The 16,369-nt window shown below is 35.5% G+C and overlaps 1 long non-coding RNA gene across 1 annotated transcript; it reads left to right on the top strand.

The window, feature by feature from the left end:
- Nucleotides 1-2,380: 2,380 nt before the first annotated feature.
- Nucleotides 2,381-15,126, top strand: LOC105986828. Its single transcript, XR_001175133.1, has 3 exons — nucleotides 2,381-2,543; nucleotides 3,282-3,316; nucleotides 14,979-15,126. It is a non-coding gene; the product is annotated as an uncharacterized LOC105986828 (long non-coding RNA).
- Nucleotides 15,127-16,369: the final 1,243 nt, after the last annotated feature.

Genomic DNA, 16,369 nt, shown 5'->3' with positions numbered 1-16,369 from the left:
AGGGAAATGGATGGAGCTAGAAGGAATCATGTTGAGCGAGGTAAGCCAAGAACGAAGAGACAAACGGTACATGGTCTCCCTGATAAGTGGATGCTAAATCCAAAATGTTAGGTGATATGACAAAACTAACAGGACTTAAGAAACAGAGAACTCCCACTCATCTGGTTGAACCACTACTAAATATCCCCATGCTGCGGATCACATATATGATATATAACATGTGAACACCGTTATACATTACAGACTGTGATAGACAATTTGCTCCAGGAAAGTTAGAATGAACTTGTGACTTTAAATGAGCATCATTATTCCACAATACTGTGAAATTCCGGAAATTATGTAATCACTTAATCACAATAAAAAAAAAAAGAACCTCGGGGAAGGGAGGGAGGGAGGGGATGGTAGGGGGAAAACAATGGAGGGTGTAACAATGTTCAAGAGGAAGTGTACTCATTACCTCACTCATGTAACTGTAACCCTCTGTATAGTATCTTTACAATAAAAAAAATCTTGGCTGGGGTAGCAGAACTTGCCTAAAAATATCACTTTTAGCCAGGTACCAGTGTAGCTCACACCTGTCATCCTAGCTACTTAGGAGGCTGAGAACTAGGGGATTGTTTCAAAGCTAGGGAGTGGAGGTGTGTTTCAGATGAGAGCCAGCTAAGGACTTGGACCAAAAAAAAAGGAAAAAAAAGGTTCAAAGCTAGCTGGGAAGAAAAGTCCTCAAAATTCCATCTCCAATCAACCAGCAAAATGCTGGACTGGGGAATGGGAAGAAAGAAGACACCAGAGTTCATCTATAACTTCTCTATATAAATCAATATTTTTATCCAAAAGCGTTAGAGGATCCAGAGGTATACTCTTTGGGTAGCTGGGAGAGCATATAGGATTTTCTGCAAAAGTCCTATAACTTGAAAGAAATATTAATCCTGGGATGGGCATGTGGTTCAGTGGTGGAGCATTTGCTTAGCATGGAGGCTCTGGGATTAATCTCAAGGATTTCCCTCCCTCGTATTGGATGCAAAAGTATTATTCAGTATCATAACCTTAAATTACATTTAGTTTACAGCTAACTAATACGTTTAGGAAGACAAATTCGATAGACATAATCATCTGGAAATTCTTTGTTGCAAATGGAACTTGAATTTTAGAACATGAGGAAACACATGTGTGATTAATAAAATGGGAATCTTTTAGACCTAATAAGGTAAAATAAACCAAACAAAACATTTTCTCTGATTGAGGTACTAGACCTAATTTAATGGTGTTAACGTTTTTATTTCTAATATACAAGTGTCTACCTGTTTGTTGACTCTATTGTGATGTCATATGTACTATGAATACTTTCATGCAATTATTAAATAGCACCTTAAATAAATTTATGTGATATGGCTTTACTAGTTGTATGACCATTTAAAAACAAATTCAAGAATATGGGTTTTCTGTTATTAACAAGAAATAAAGCACATGATTTCTTTCATAAAGATTTATTGTTTATTAAGTTAATCATGTGAGTCAAATATGGATTCATTGGGTACTGTGCCAGGCAGGGCTCAGGAAAGTAAAGGTCTTAAGAAAAAAAAAGAAATACTGTAACTTCCTACCTCAGGATAAGAATGTATCTGCATATATCCCTTGGTAAGTCCCAAACTGTTAACTCAAAAAACAATGTAAATCATGGTAAAAATGAAAAAGAAACCATTGAGTGTCAGATACCAGAAAAACAGACTATGAAGCTGGGCACCAATGGCTCACACCTGTGATCCTAGGTACTCAGGAGGCTGAGAGCTGAGGATTGCAGTTCAAAGCCAGCCCGGGCAAGAAAGTTCATGAGCCTCATCTCTAATAAAACACCAGAAAACCGGAACTAGTGCTGTGGTTCAGGTAGTAGAGCGCTAGCCTTGAGCTGAAGAGCTCAGGGACAATGCCCAGGCCCAGAGTTCAAACTCCACGACCACAAACAAACAAACAAACAAACAAACAAAGCCATGAAGCTTGTACTTCAGGAATGTTCCTATAAAATCTAGGGCAGATGGGATCAAATTGAGGACTATAACAACTAGTCTGTGACTAGTCATGAACTAACTAGAAAATTCAACTGAGAAGTAGGAGAACAGGATATAAGTTTTGAGTCTCTTGACAAAAATCCAATTTCAGCATAGAATCTGGGCATGAAGTCCCCTGAGGTCATCAGAGTTGAGCACATAAGATGATATTTGCTGGTGCAGCAGCGTCCCTCGCTAGGTCTCTGACAAGGAAACCATGGACAGGAGCTTTGCTTACTGGTCAACAGTACGGAAAGGAAACCTCTCAGCAACACAGAGAATTTCCTCTTATATGACTGCCTCCTGAAACTACTGTTCCTCATTATGCGTGGAGGATGGGAATGAAGTTGCAGAAAAATGAAAATATTTCCATCCCCTTCTGCCTACAGTTAGAAATTAGAGAAGAATCCCAATAATGGTTGGCAGACCTTTGATCAATACCCTCCATTGAATAAAATACTGGACTCTGTAATGTTGAACCAAAAGAAGATCCACCAGGTAAGTAGAAAGTTTAGTATTTCCAGGGAAGAAAGTATTGTGAAGAGTTAAAGCTAATGTCCTTTTAAAGGGATATAAAAAATAGATTCATTCCAAGAAGCAGGCGCAAATTCTCATAAATTTCCACTTCATGTATTTTCCATGACAGTGGAGGAAGCATAAGACGTATAAAAATGCAACAATTTAGACTTTTTGAATAAAAAGTTGCATTTAGATACAAAATTCTATTCTAAAATTAGAACATGCAATGCAGAATCTGTAAATTGGAAGGTGCTGTGGCACATAGCTATTTCAGAAGGAGACTGAGCCCAGGAGTTCAAGGCCAGCATGTCTGACACAGCTAAACCTCTGTCTCAAAGGAAACAAAACGAAACTTCAATAACAGGCCAGAGTGTGACTCAAGGTGTAGAGAACCAGCTAAGCGCAAGAGAGCAAGCAAGCAAACAGAGGCTCCGGGCCCCAAGTTCAAATTCTAGTATTGTGCCAAAATAAAGGATATGATGTGGTGTGCACATCTGTAATCACAGATGGTAGGAAAGTTAGCAAGACCTTATCTGAAAGACAAAAAGTAATGAAAGGACTGGGGGCATGGCTCAAATACCAACTGCTTTTATAGCATATTGGACATTCTGTGCTCAACCTCTCAGTACTGAAAGAAAAAGAACATGATGATTTAAATGCTATAAAGTTGGTAAAAAAAACACTTAGGTGTAAAACAGAATATTAATTTTTTCACAGAGTTCAAGATGCTATCCTCACAAACACACTTCAAGGTAAGCTCTATTCTATTGTTGATAGATGAATGAACAGAGAAAAAAAGTAAGCAAATGGCCACAGATTAAAATAAAAGTTGTAGGCTGGGCCCTGGTGACTCACGCCTGTAATCTTACTTAGGAGAAGTAAATCTGAGGATTGAAGTTTGAAGCCAGTCCAGGAAGGGAAGTCCATGAGACTCTTATCTCCAACTCATCTCCCCTCAAAAGAGAAAATGTAGTCACAAGTGGCACAAGTGGCAGCACCCAGGCCCTGAGTTCCAGCCCCAAGACTCCCACAATAAACAAACAAACAAATAAATAAATATTATAAAACCAAGTAGCACAAGTGGCAGCACCCACGCCCTGAGTTCCAGCCCCAAGACTCCCACAAAAAATAATAAATAAATAAATGTTATAAAACCAAGTAGTATAACCTTCATGGAATGAATGCTTTCATTTAACTTTTTTAAAAAATTCAGTTAAAAAATATTGTTATTATCTTTACATAGCTGTACACAAGAGTTGCCATTTAAACAAAGAAGTTATGAGTTCAAAGCATCTTGATCCCTGTTAGTTATAAGTAAAAAATAAAGAAGCAAGTTTTTCAAATTACTTTCTCTAAACGCTGAATGCCTGAAGACCAAAAGTTTCAAATGCAAAAAGTTCTGGTATTCTGTCTTCAGAAATCTAACATCTCCACCTGAAGGTAACACCATGCTGGCCTGTGCTATGCAAATACCCATACCTCTGCATACTCTTTCTTAAATTTTTATCTAAAGGATATTTGTCAGGAAAAAAACCTATATTTCAAAAAAAACACTGATATGATCCTACATAAATAAGTTTTATATTTTATACACACAAGTAAGTACAATACTATGATTATTATACTTAGAGCCAAAGTCAAAAGGAATTATCAAGAAGGAAGACAGTATTTTATGCTTGTTGAGTATTTACTAAGAGCCAGTTGAATTTGACACTTCATATAGCCAAATATAAAATAAAAATGTGATAAGTATTGAGATACTCAATTTTCATGTTGTGACAATAGACTCAACAAGTCAACACAATTTCACCAGAAGTCACACAACCAAGTAGTGGTAAGTAAAGCCTGAATTCAGAGGCAAACATTGTTTTTACTTTAGAAACAATACTTTGTCTCATAATAAAAAATGGTAATTAGTAATTAGTTGGATTTAAAATGTCAAATGACTTCACAAATATACAAACAAGTAAAAAAGCAAATTAACAAGCCTGAGATTGACAACTGATATAAGATGGCATCTTTTGCTACATTTTTGTATTACCTGATAGGCCTTTTGTTCTTGATGCTGCCAGAGAAATGTAAACTAACTAGATAATTCTAAAGTTTGAATATTGCCACGACTGTGATAAAATGGATGTATTATGTCTGTATTAATGTCCTCCTATGGTGATGACAAATGGTCACAAACAGTTGCTTTGAAGGGAATGCATCATCTTACAGTTCTGGAGTTCAGAAATCTGCAGTAGATTTCTCAGCGTGGAAATCAATGCCAACATACTCTAGGGAAAAAAAGAGACCCTATTTGATTTCCATTGCTTTCTGATGTCTCTCTTAATCCCTGTCTTTAGATTTCAACAGAAACTATCTATGGTAATCAATGATCACCCTTTTACCTCAAGCTACCTTTGATACATCTCTAAAAACTAGTCAAAGTCCTAAGACATGATGTCAATATACTAAGCTATACTTCATTTTATTATTTAAGTACTTGCACAAAAGGGTTTCAATTCAACATGTCAGTTTGTAAGAACAAGTAATCTTGATCAGTGTTACCCCTTCCATCATTCTCCCCTATCTCTCCCAACCCTACTTATCCTCTCAATTTACCTGGTTTCATTTCACATATGTACATTGAATAGTATGACTTCATATACCCACCCTTCTTCCTCCATTCCTCTGCCCCCTCCCCTTGATCTAATCTCTCTCTCTTTCTCTCTCTCCCCCTCTTTCTCTCTTACACACACACACACACACACACACACACACACACACAGAGGTTTCTACTTCCTGGTATTCATTGTGTTGAATTCAAAGTTAGAGCTGGGTGTTAGTAGGCCAGACTAGTAATCCAACTATTTGGGAGGCTGAGATCTGATGATTGAGGTTACAAGCCAGCCTAGGCAAGAAAGTCCGTAGGACTCTTATCTTCTATTAAGGGTTCTGAAATGAAGCCCCAGAACCAGCACAAAAAGGAAATGGAAAAAAATACTGGAAACACATTATGACACTAAAGTTGATACTGTTCTTAAGAATACAAGCTTGTACACATTTATCTCCTTTGGTTAAGGGATATTTCTATTATCTCCTGAAAGGTTCATTAAAAAATTAACTATATGCAAAATATGGTTAAATTGGGAAAGTGTTGAGTGCAGTATTAAATAAGTATGAATATTCTAATTAGTTTATACTAAAAGTACTGTATCTTTGTTTTCACAAAAGCCTTTATTGAAAAGTATGGGAGCTGGGTACTACTGTTTCATACCTGTAATCCTACCTACTCAGGAGGCCAAGATCTGAGGTTAGTTATTTGAAGGCAGCATGGGCCAGAAAGTCTGTGAGACTCTTGTCTTCAATTAACCACCAAAAAGCCTGATGTGGAGCTATGGAGCCATGACGCAAGTGGTTGGGCACTAGCTAAAGAACAGTATCCAGTTCCTGCATTCAAGCCTCAGGGCCAGCATTAAAAAATAAAAAATAATAATAAAAATCATCAGAAGGGAGATTACTAACAAAAGAGCATTATGATATTTCTTTCAGGTTAGTATAGTATATTTGCAACAAAACATGGATATATATTCCCTGAAGCTGAACATTCTGACATTGCTACCTCCTTATGTATTTTTGATGACCTTAGTAGATGCATAAATTATAAGCACAAATAAATAAAGATTGAAGTTCCATAAATACATTATACAAATGCACACAGGTTATCCATCAGTGATGATCAAACCTTTGTCATGATATTTCAAGATGTTTTTATACTGTATCTTTTTCTGTATTTCATCATTAAAATGTTTAGGCATTTTAAAGAACAAAAAATTCTGACAGAATTTTTTTCATTCTTTATTGCTTTTGGCTTAATTCTATTCCCTTAAAACTAGAAATAAAATTATTTTTGAGAACAATAGAAAATAGAATACATCTAAAATTTAAATTTTGCTCTTTTTAAAAAAAGATTATTCTCAACAATCCCACTTCTTCCTAGTTCTGACTTAAAACGTTGTGTACTTTGAAGTTTCAGGCTTAATGTGTTTAATCACATTCTTTGAGATGCTAAAATACATTTGGAAGATTAAAATGTTGTATTTTTTAATTTAAAAAAACAGGCTACATAGTAGTGAACAAAGTAGTATTATTTAGATACAATATGCTGTCGGGGCAGTAATTGTGACTTTTCCAGACATATCCCTGATCCTGGCATAGAGTTCCTAAAACCCTTGGAATATCCTGAGTGACTAGATTTGTTTTTAGGTTATTCATAATGAGTCCCTTGTTATATTTGAGTTTAACCTACATAAAGAGTTTCAGTGGGAGAACTGGACATACATATGATTAGCCGATTAGAATTTAAAGGGTTCCCCTCCTCCCCAGTCTCTGGAGAGGGGAACCAGGTTGAAAAGTTCAGTCTCCAGTGACCCATGGTTGATTCAGTCAAGTACATCTAAGAAATAAAAGCTCGATGATTCAAATGACTCTTGAACCATAAGGTTCAGGAATCTTGGTGTTGGTAAGACCTATGGAAGTGTTGGGAGGTTGGTGGTCCCAAAGAACGAGGACCGTCTTCCCTTCAAGATTGATTGCCCGCTTATCCATTTGGCCATTTCTGTGTTGTATCTTTTCGAAAAAAAAATTATGGTAGTACTGGGGTTTGAACTAAGAGCCTGGCACTAGTTAGATTGATGCTCTATCACTTGAGCCACATATCCAGCCTGGCTTTTTGCTGGTGATTTTGAAGAAAAAGTCTGGCAAACTTTAGTACCTGGGCTAGCCTTGAACCAGAATCCAACAAATTCAGCCCATTGACTAGCTAGGATTTAGGTATGAGCCACTGATGCCCTGCTTCTGTGTTACATCCTTGTTTATAATTGATGATCATACTTGATTATAGATGGTAATTGTAAGTGTAAGGTTTTCCTGAGTCTTCTGAATTGTTCTGGTGAATCATCAATTGTAAGGGACATTGGCTCTTAGCACTTCTGATTTTTAATAAAGTTGAACAGAAGCTTGGGGACCATACTGGCATCTGAAATGAGGATTATCTTGTTGATTGGGACTGTAAATCTAACCTTAACTTCAGGTAGTTACAATAGGTTGGGATTGCAGTTGTTTTCAGGGAATGAGAGAATTATTAGAAAAGGAAATTGTTCTCCACAGTATAAGTGATAATTGAGATAATAGAATTTGTTTAATGGCAAATGAAACCTTTAACTCTATGCCATAATAATTAGATCCCCTAGATTGTGAACATTTCCATTATTTTATTGTACTAAATTTGATCTATCCTATAAAATATCCCACGATGAAATGTCAGGTGGGATAAATATCACAAATATATTACTTATCATCTTAACAATTTAAGAGCTGTTCTTGGCAAGGAAAAACTTCATCAAGAGGCAAAAGTACAACACACAAAACTTGTACATTCCATGATTTAGTAGAGCAGTGGCACAGAGTCATTGTTTATACTTATGAATAAAAATTCCAGTTCAAGTATCTACTCATAGGATAGAATCTTTTTTGAGTGGCAGTTTGGGATAATCATAAATTGAGGCAGAATTTTAACATTGAGTAGTAGAACCCCAAAAAGAAATGCCATTAATATTACCAACTGAAACCTGTGTCATTGGAGATATATATGGAGCGGAGTCTATGACCAATCAACATTTTCAGTCCTGTCTAGCCAATATTGCTAAAGTTATGACCTTGCCCTAGGGTACCTATTATGTGAAGCAAAGTTGTGCTGTTCTTAATGCAAATTTGGTGACTTCAAGTGTCTTCTTTGACATTACCAAAAAAAGATGCTCTTGGCATATATATATTCAATTTGCATGGGAGAAAGTTAGAATTATTGTCTTTAAAAAACAGTGCACTTGGCTTCCAATGTATGGTAACAATCTACTTTGCTACTTTGATGGAAGTCCCCAGTGAGATGCTTCTGAAAACATATGAATACTTACAGAGTCAAAATTGTGCTACTAAGTAATTAATGTATCATAACATCTATTGGAGGATTATTTTCTTTGTGATAGACAGAGAGAAATTTTTCTGTATGTATGGAGCTATCACTCATGTTAGGATGGGGCTGGAACAGATAATAAACAATTACCATAACTTTTCAGAATGATAATTGGTACTACAGGGTAGGCAGGATGTATAGTTGTCCAACTGTGGGCAGAGAGAAAATTGTGCAGTTTGAGAACAGTACAGATCAGATCAAGAAATAAATTGCAGTCAGGCTTGGGACTCTAAAACTGGTACATGGACAGGAAGGTAACAGATAGGAGAAAGTTTCTGTATACCCCTATTTTCTATCCTGTTATCAGAAAACAGAGCCTATTTTCCAGTCAAAACAAGTAGCAATTATCCCTTGAAGGGGCAAGCAAAATGGATCAACAGATTAAATTACTCTTTTCCATTGAGACTCCCAAATTATGAGCTCCAAACTAGCCAAGGGTAAAAAAAGAACAAATGAGACAAGCTAATCTTTGGACTTTAAATAAGTGGTAAATAAGAGCAGAAATAAAAATTTATAGAAGTTGAAACTCTATAGAGATTTTTGTTTCTTCTAATATCTTTAGTAAGGAAGTAGCTCCAAGTAGATTCACAAAACCTAACACTCAATTACCTTGGAGTTATAAAAGTCTGTGAATTAGAGATTATCATCATTTCAATTTTAGAGACCTTCTAACTATGACAGTGACAAATTAAAAGATTTACCCAAGGTCACATCTGCTAAAACTGAGATTTGAACTAGGCATTCTGATCTAAGAGTAAAAACTCTCTAGGTAGTGGAGAAAGGTGAAATATTCCTGCTAACCCCCATGACAAATAAGTGTTTGGTGGACATCATAAATTTTGGGATGTTCTGTACATATCTCTTGCTTTCTAGCTGAGAATATTGACAGTATCCCAGACAATATTAAGAAGGATAAAGCCAGGCACTGGCGGCTCATACTTGTAACCCTAGCTACTCAGGGGGCTGAGATCTGTGGATCCCAGGTCAAAACCAGTCCAGACAGGAAAGTCCATGAGACTCTTATCTCCAATTAACCACCAGAAAACCGGAAGTGGCACTGTGGCTTTAGTGGTAGAGAACTAGCCTTGAGCTGAAGAGCTGAGGGATAGCACCCAGACCCAGAGTTCAAGCCCCATAACTGACAAAAAAAGAGAGAAAATTTGAAATACACTTTCATACTGTCCATTGACAATACGTAGACTTAGATATATTGTACCTTATAAAAGCTGAATAATCAAAAATCAATATGAGCAATAAATGCTAATTTTCTCTACATAAAATAAGGAATCCTGGTAATCATGGACCTAATGATGATAGGATAAAAACATATCTAAGCATACTTACTTTAGAAAATAAATTTTGGTAAATATCTATGTTGTGCTGGTTACAATTTCAATAAAATATGGCCTGTAAAAATGACTAGAAAATGGACTAGACTGTAATATTGGATGACATAAAAAGAGTGGCATTGATCAGAACTAACACTGGAAAATAATTCATCAAATTATCAGAATTCATCAAATCAGCAGAATTACAAAGAATGTGCAGGCTGAGGATTCAGAAGGTATTCTGGATCTATTAAGTGTTTTATTATAAAATTAGAAAAAGAAATAATCAACCTATGCTAATAGTTATGATACAATTGCACTAGTGACTTACTCTTGTTTACATCATAGGTCACGGGTGCTACTCCACACAGAGACAAAGGGGGAGAAGGCTGTTAGTCCAGCCTGAGATTACTACTGTTAGGCATTTATTTACTTGGTTTTTGTTTTTCTGTCTTCATATATCAATGTTTATGTGCACCACATTATGTGTTCAATAAAATCAAATCACAGGTTATATTTTTCTAACTCATAGAATATTATTCCAGTACATGAGAAATAATTATGAAAAGCTTTTATACTGATTATCTCATAATCAAACCTAATGGTTGAGGACTGTAGAACTTGAATACAAGATACAGGTTTTTTTCTCTCCATATTTTTCTACGTCTCTTCCTCCCTTCCTTTCCCCCTCCCCCCCCTTAAAAGACAGGATCTCACTTTGTAGCTCAGAATGGCCTCGAACTCTTGATCCTCCTACCTCAGCCTCTGGAGGGTTGAGAGTATATGTGTTCCACACCACTCCCTGCTTACTACTTTAAAAAATGTTCCTTTCTTCAAACCCGAACTGCAATATTCCAGAAATTCACCAGTTGAATATAAAGGGAAAGAAGAGAGGGATCTGATATGTGTTCTCTAGGTATTTCAAAATACACAGCCCTGCTCCCTTGTCCACATGGAGGGGAATCTACTAGATAGGGAGTATGAACACCTCACAAATGTAATCATGCCAAAGCTGACATAATCTACAACATTACCCAGCATGCTGTTGGCACATGCAAGCAACAATGGTAAAAATTGTTGCCAATATCAATATATGGGAGTATCCTAACACTCTGAAGAGTCAAAATAGGTTCCTGAAATATGTGAAAGAGAAAGAGCAGAAGAAAGAAGGTGATTCTAGGGTGAAGCAGCAGCCTGCTCCACCCAGAGACAAACACTTGGTGGAAATGAATTGGAGAGGCACCAGAAAGGCTGGAAGCTATTCCCTATGAACTCATGGTAGAGTTATATTTTTAGTAACTGATGGAAAACAGATGTAAAGATAATTGTAAAACACCTCTCAAAAAAAAAAAACAAAAGTGAGGGAGAATTTGGAGGGAAAAGTAGGGAGGGAAGGGATGATAGGGGAAAAACAAAGCAGGGGGTAACAATGCTTGATAGGAAATGGACTCATTACCTTACTCATGTAACTGTAACCCCTCTGTGAAGTATCTTTACAATAAAAATATATATTAAAAAAGGGAAAAACAATAACTTAAAAAAAGCTTCTGGCTGTTAAATGACAGAAGAGAAATAGCTAAGTGGCTATTCTTGGATTACAAATGAATATGTATTCTAGAGAAAATAGATTCCTTAATTTGACCCTTTATGGTAAAGTAAATTTCAACCAACAGATTATGAAGCAACAACCTTTCAAAAGAAGCCTGTGAAAAAGCTAATGTACTTTGGAAATGAATATGTGGAAATACTTATATCATTTTTCTTTTTAATCTCTTCTTCCTCCTCTTCTCCCTTCCTCCTTCTCCTCCCTCCCCACCTCCCCCACCTCATCTTCCACCTCCTCACTCTTCCCTACCTCTTCCCCCTCCCCTTCCTTCACTTTGCCCTTCTCCACCCCCTCCTTCTCCTCCTCCTAGTACTAAGGTTTGGACCCAAACTGTCCATCACTTGAAACATGCCTACAGGCTATTTTGCTTTGGTTATTTTTGAAATAGGATCTCTCTTTTTGCCTTGGTTAGACTGGACCTCAGTACTCTTATTAATACTTTCCATCATAGCTAAGATTATAGGCATATATCATAGGCATATATCATATAGTTTTTTTTGTTGAAATAGAGTCTCAGGGACATTTTTTTCCAAGACAGCTACAGATCACAAATTACAGTAACTAGAATGGTGTGGTTTTATTTAAAACTGACATATATGTAAACATGAAAACATTTTTCTAACCTAATTGAAAATCTTATATATGAGAAATTTTACTTTATTTTGAAACCACTTGTATAAAAAGTAGAATCACACTACATTTTTATTATCCTACAAGAAAAACTGTCAACAGGAAGGTAGAAATTTACTAACCAAATTTTAACAACAACAACAACAAAAACTAATACTTGAGAGTTTGAAAGTAAAGATCATCTTACACAGTTAATCTAGAACTTCTTCCCTTGGATCTTCAGATCTCTAGGTGTGAATTGTTTTTAGATCTAATTCTTTTCAGTTGTATTTATTAATACCAGAAAATATCCAGTCTCTAGAATCAGGTCTTAGATATTTTTATCAGAAAACATCAACCCAAGTTTCCAAATCAGCAAGGCCTATTCAATGAAGTGTGTGTGTGTGTGTGTGTGTGTGTGTGTGTGTGTGTGTGTTTAGTGCTCAGATGGATATCAAGGTCTTGTACAAGAATACTCCACAATTGAGCTACAGCTTCAGTTCTTTTAATTTTTTTTACAAGATTTTACTATATACCTCAAGCTGGACTTGAACTTGTAATCTTCCAGCCTTAGTCTCCCAAATGCTAGGATGACAATATATATCACCATGTTCAGTTAGAATTTTTTTGCTGCTATAAATTTAATGAATAATGTTTTTGAGACACCATAAACACTTTTAGCTCTTAATACAGAAAATGAGGTAGTATTTTAAGCTGTTACATCTGTATCTCATGCTTTCTAAATTTTGGCTGTCTTTATATATTTTATTGTGGTACATAGGTATGATTTTTAATGGATAAATAAAGATTTATTGTGGTGTGGAACAAGCCAACCATGACTTACTTCTTATGCAGAGTCACTGACCACCTTAGCCAGACCTCCTTATAAATTATCCTAATAATATTTGAAAGACAGTAAGAAATACCTACCTAAAAATGCCTTTTTAGAAGGATATATGTAGTCTGTCTAGATTGCTTATTGTAAATCAATCTCCAATGTTTAGATTTATGGAGCAGAGCTTGCTGGGGAACCGGATATGGTGACATAACCATGCAACTGAATAAAAAACTGGGGAAATCCCAATTCTGAAATGGCTCCTTTGAGGAAAAAGTTTCCATAACCATTAGAACTGTGAACTTCACTCTGTGTGTATGTATATGTGTGTGTCTGTCTGTCTGTGTATTCTGTAGGTGTGTGTGTGTGCATGTGTGTGTGAACCCAAATAGTACATATATATGAGAAAACATCTTCTTGAAAGCTCTGATTAAAAATTTTAGGTTTTGATCTGGAATGACGTTCTCTTTTGTTTATTGCTTATATCTTTCAAACCATTAGTAAGGTTCTGTGTTTTATATTGGATAATAGCTATGATTCATCTGAAAATACTTGGATAGTTCAATCCTCAGGATAACCTAAAAGTTCAAATTATTTTATTGATGGAGTACAATATAAGATGTGTCAATGATACTGTTATAAAGGAAAATGCAGAGAGAAATGGTTGTAGACTAGGAAACATTAGCAATACCAAAAATGGAGGCCTCTGTATCATATAACTTCAATTCACAATTGATAAAAAGGAAGTTCAAACCAGCTTAAACCCTATGAGAATTGCTTCAGATCATAGGTTCAGATGTGATTGGTAGAAAGGATGGAGGTCTTCCTGTGATTTTTCAGAGTGGCCAAGGTAAGGCTGGCAAAAGCTGGTAGACCAAAATGGAGTGGCTTGATTCAATTCTAACAAAAAAGTAAATACATGAAGCTGAGAAGTTCTGAAAGATGCACATGTACAATTGCCTATTGGTATCACAAATTAAACCTCTATAACCACCTCAATCCTGTGCCAAGGCTCCCACAATGTTACTACACATACATATCAGCATGTGTGCATACACACAGACACAGACACACACACACACAGACACACACACACACACCTTCTCTAAGGAAATGTGCCCAACATCTCTATTTTTCAACATCAGATTGATAGCAGGCATATTATCAATCTTTAAACCCAAAGATTGGATTTTAGCTTCAAAATAGCTGATCTTATCCTCTTGATTTTGACTTTAAAAACATTCACTTGTTTCACCCTCAGTTTTCACACACAGCGTTTTCTATGGCACACTCATTCAGACTATAGTGTGCTGAAATCACAAGTACATATCATTTTTTTTCTTGAAAGAATCTCTCTTTGGTTGTTATTTAGGTTGACAGAGCCATTGATAAGTTGTCATGAGCAAAGACTTGAAGGAGTTGAAAAAATGAGTTTAGAAATATCGGGGAGAATAGCATTCTGGGCAGATGGAGCAGCTTGTACAGAAGAGATAACATGGGAACATACTTCCTGTGTTTTGGGGAAATCAAGATGGCCAGTATAGCTGGAGCCATAAGCAAAGGGGAGAGTAGAAGAAATGAGCCCAGGGACCTAATGGTGGACACATGTCATGTAGCTCTTTTCTAATCATCATCAAGACTCTGACAGGAAAGTGATTTGAGGGAAGTAATATTTTTAAACAAATCATCCAAAAATAAATTAATGAATGATAATTATCATTAATAAAAGAATTACAGAAGCAGAAGTAGAAAATACCTGAAAGCAGAAGTTAGGGAATTAGAAATAGAAACCCTATCTCTCTTACAGGAAGGAAACTCAAGTTTGCTAATAAATTTCCCCCTTATGAATTATGAGTTATATCAGACAGCAGAAATGCACAGTTAAAATATTAACAGTTAAGTTATAATCCCATGTACTGCCATTTAAGGAGTTGAACATTACGCAGAACACCTCTCTGAAGAAATAGCCCTGCCTTTCTTCCTTCTACTATAGAAGAATAAACACATTCCTCTTCTCCAGAGGGTATAGCACGTGCCTATGGGAGGACAAGGCAGGCCTCATCACAGGACCAAACCCAACAGCACCATGACTCGAGAACTTCACAGCCTTCAGAAGTAGGAGAAGATTCATTTTTGTTTTACCTGGGGAAAAAAATAAAGGAGGGGGTAACAATGCTCAATAGGAAATGGACTCATTACCTTGCTCATGTAACTGTAATCCCTCTGTACAGTATATTTACAATAATATATATATTAAGTACAAACAAGATACATTTTTGTTCTTTATGAGTTACGTAGTATTGATGTTTTGAAGTAGCAGCCTGAACAGAATAATTTCCTCTTCCTTCTTCAACAGATAATAGCACTCTGCTGAATTGTGTGTTATGTAAGCACATTTGTGTTTTTATATTTCATTAATTTCTGCTGCTATTATTTTATCCTTCCATTGGTGAGTAATTGCTGAGTTTGTTAATTACTAATGAGTTGTTTACTTAAATTACTTTTTCCTTCCCTCTCTCCTTCCCTTCTTTCCTTATCTATTCTTCATGTTTAGATTTGCTATGTATTGTTTCCATCAGTTTTACTTGACTTTTTTTTAATTTCCAAAGTTAAGTTTTCAGTTTTCTTTTTGTAATTGATTTCTAGTTAGTTCCACTGTGGTCACAGAACAGACTCTGTGTAATTTTAGTTATTTGAATTATTTTATAACAACAGTTATTTTAAACATGTTCAGCGTTAGTTTGAAAGTTTATTGTGTGACTGTTAAATTTAGAATGTAGTGCAAAACTTGTTAATTGTGTTTTTAAAATCTACATTCATTTTTCCTGTTCTAACATTTATAAAAATATTTTGTTAAAGTTGTTACTATGATTATGATTTGCTTATTTCCTTTTGTATTTTTAGTGTATATATTTATGATTTAGGAATTTATGTTATTAGATACATACAAATTTAAGGATGTTATGTCTTAAGAAAATGTTTACTATCAAAAGCTATATCTAAAAAAAGTGATGTATCTATTTGTAGTTATGATATAAGCATGTTTCTTTGGCAAAATGGTTTTTGTTTCTAAACCCATATGGAGTGAAACAACTAATTATGTAGTCATATCAAATAAAATGCAATATATTAAATAATCCTTAATATTTTGTAGATGATAATTTAAATTGCATGCCTTTCATTGACTGTGTAGGTATTTACATCTGCATATGTATACATTTTTTAACCTTTTTAGTGTGAAATTTCAAGTGACCAAATGTTCGCTGGAATTAGAATAATGACCAGCTAGCTGATCTTTAAATTTTTGCATTCACTGTGACTGTTGGAATTTGATGGTATCATATTTAATGCAGATGTAACTCAGTCTTCTAGTAGACTAAAACAGTATGTTTCAGCAAGGCTCAATCCACT

Source organism: Dipodomys ordii, unplaced genomic scaffold (genome assembly GCF_000151885.1).
Source record: "Dipodomys ordii isolate 6190 unplaced genomic scaffold, Dord_2.0 Scaffold37, whole genome shotgun sequence".
Lineage (NCBI taxonomy): Eukaryota > Metazoa > Chordata > Mammalia > Rodentia > Heteromyidae > Dipodomys > Dipodomys ordii.
Note: the sequence above shows the minus strand (reverse complement) of the source record. Positions and strands in the feature narration are given on the sequence as shown.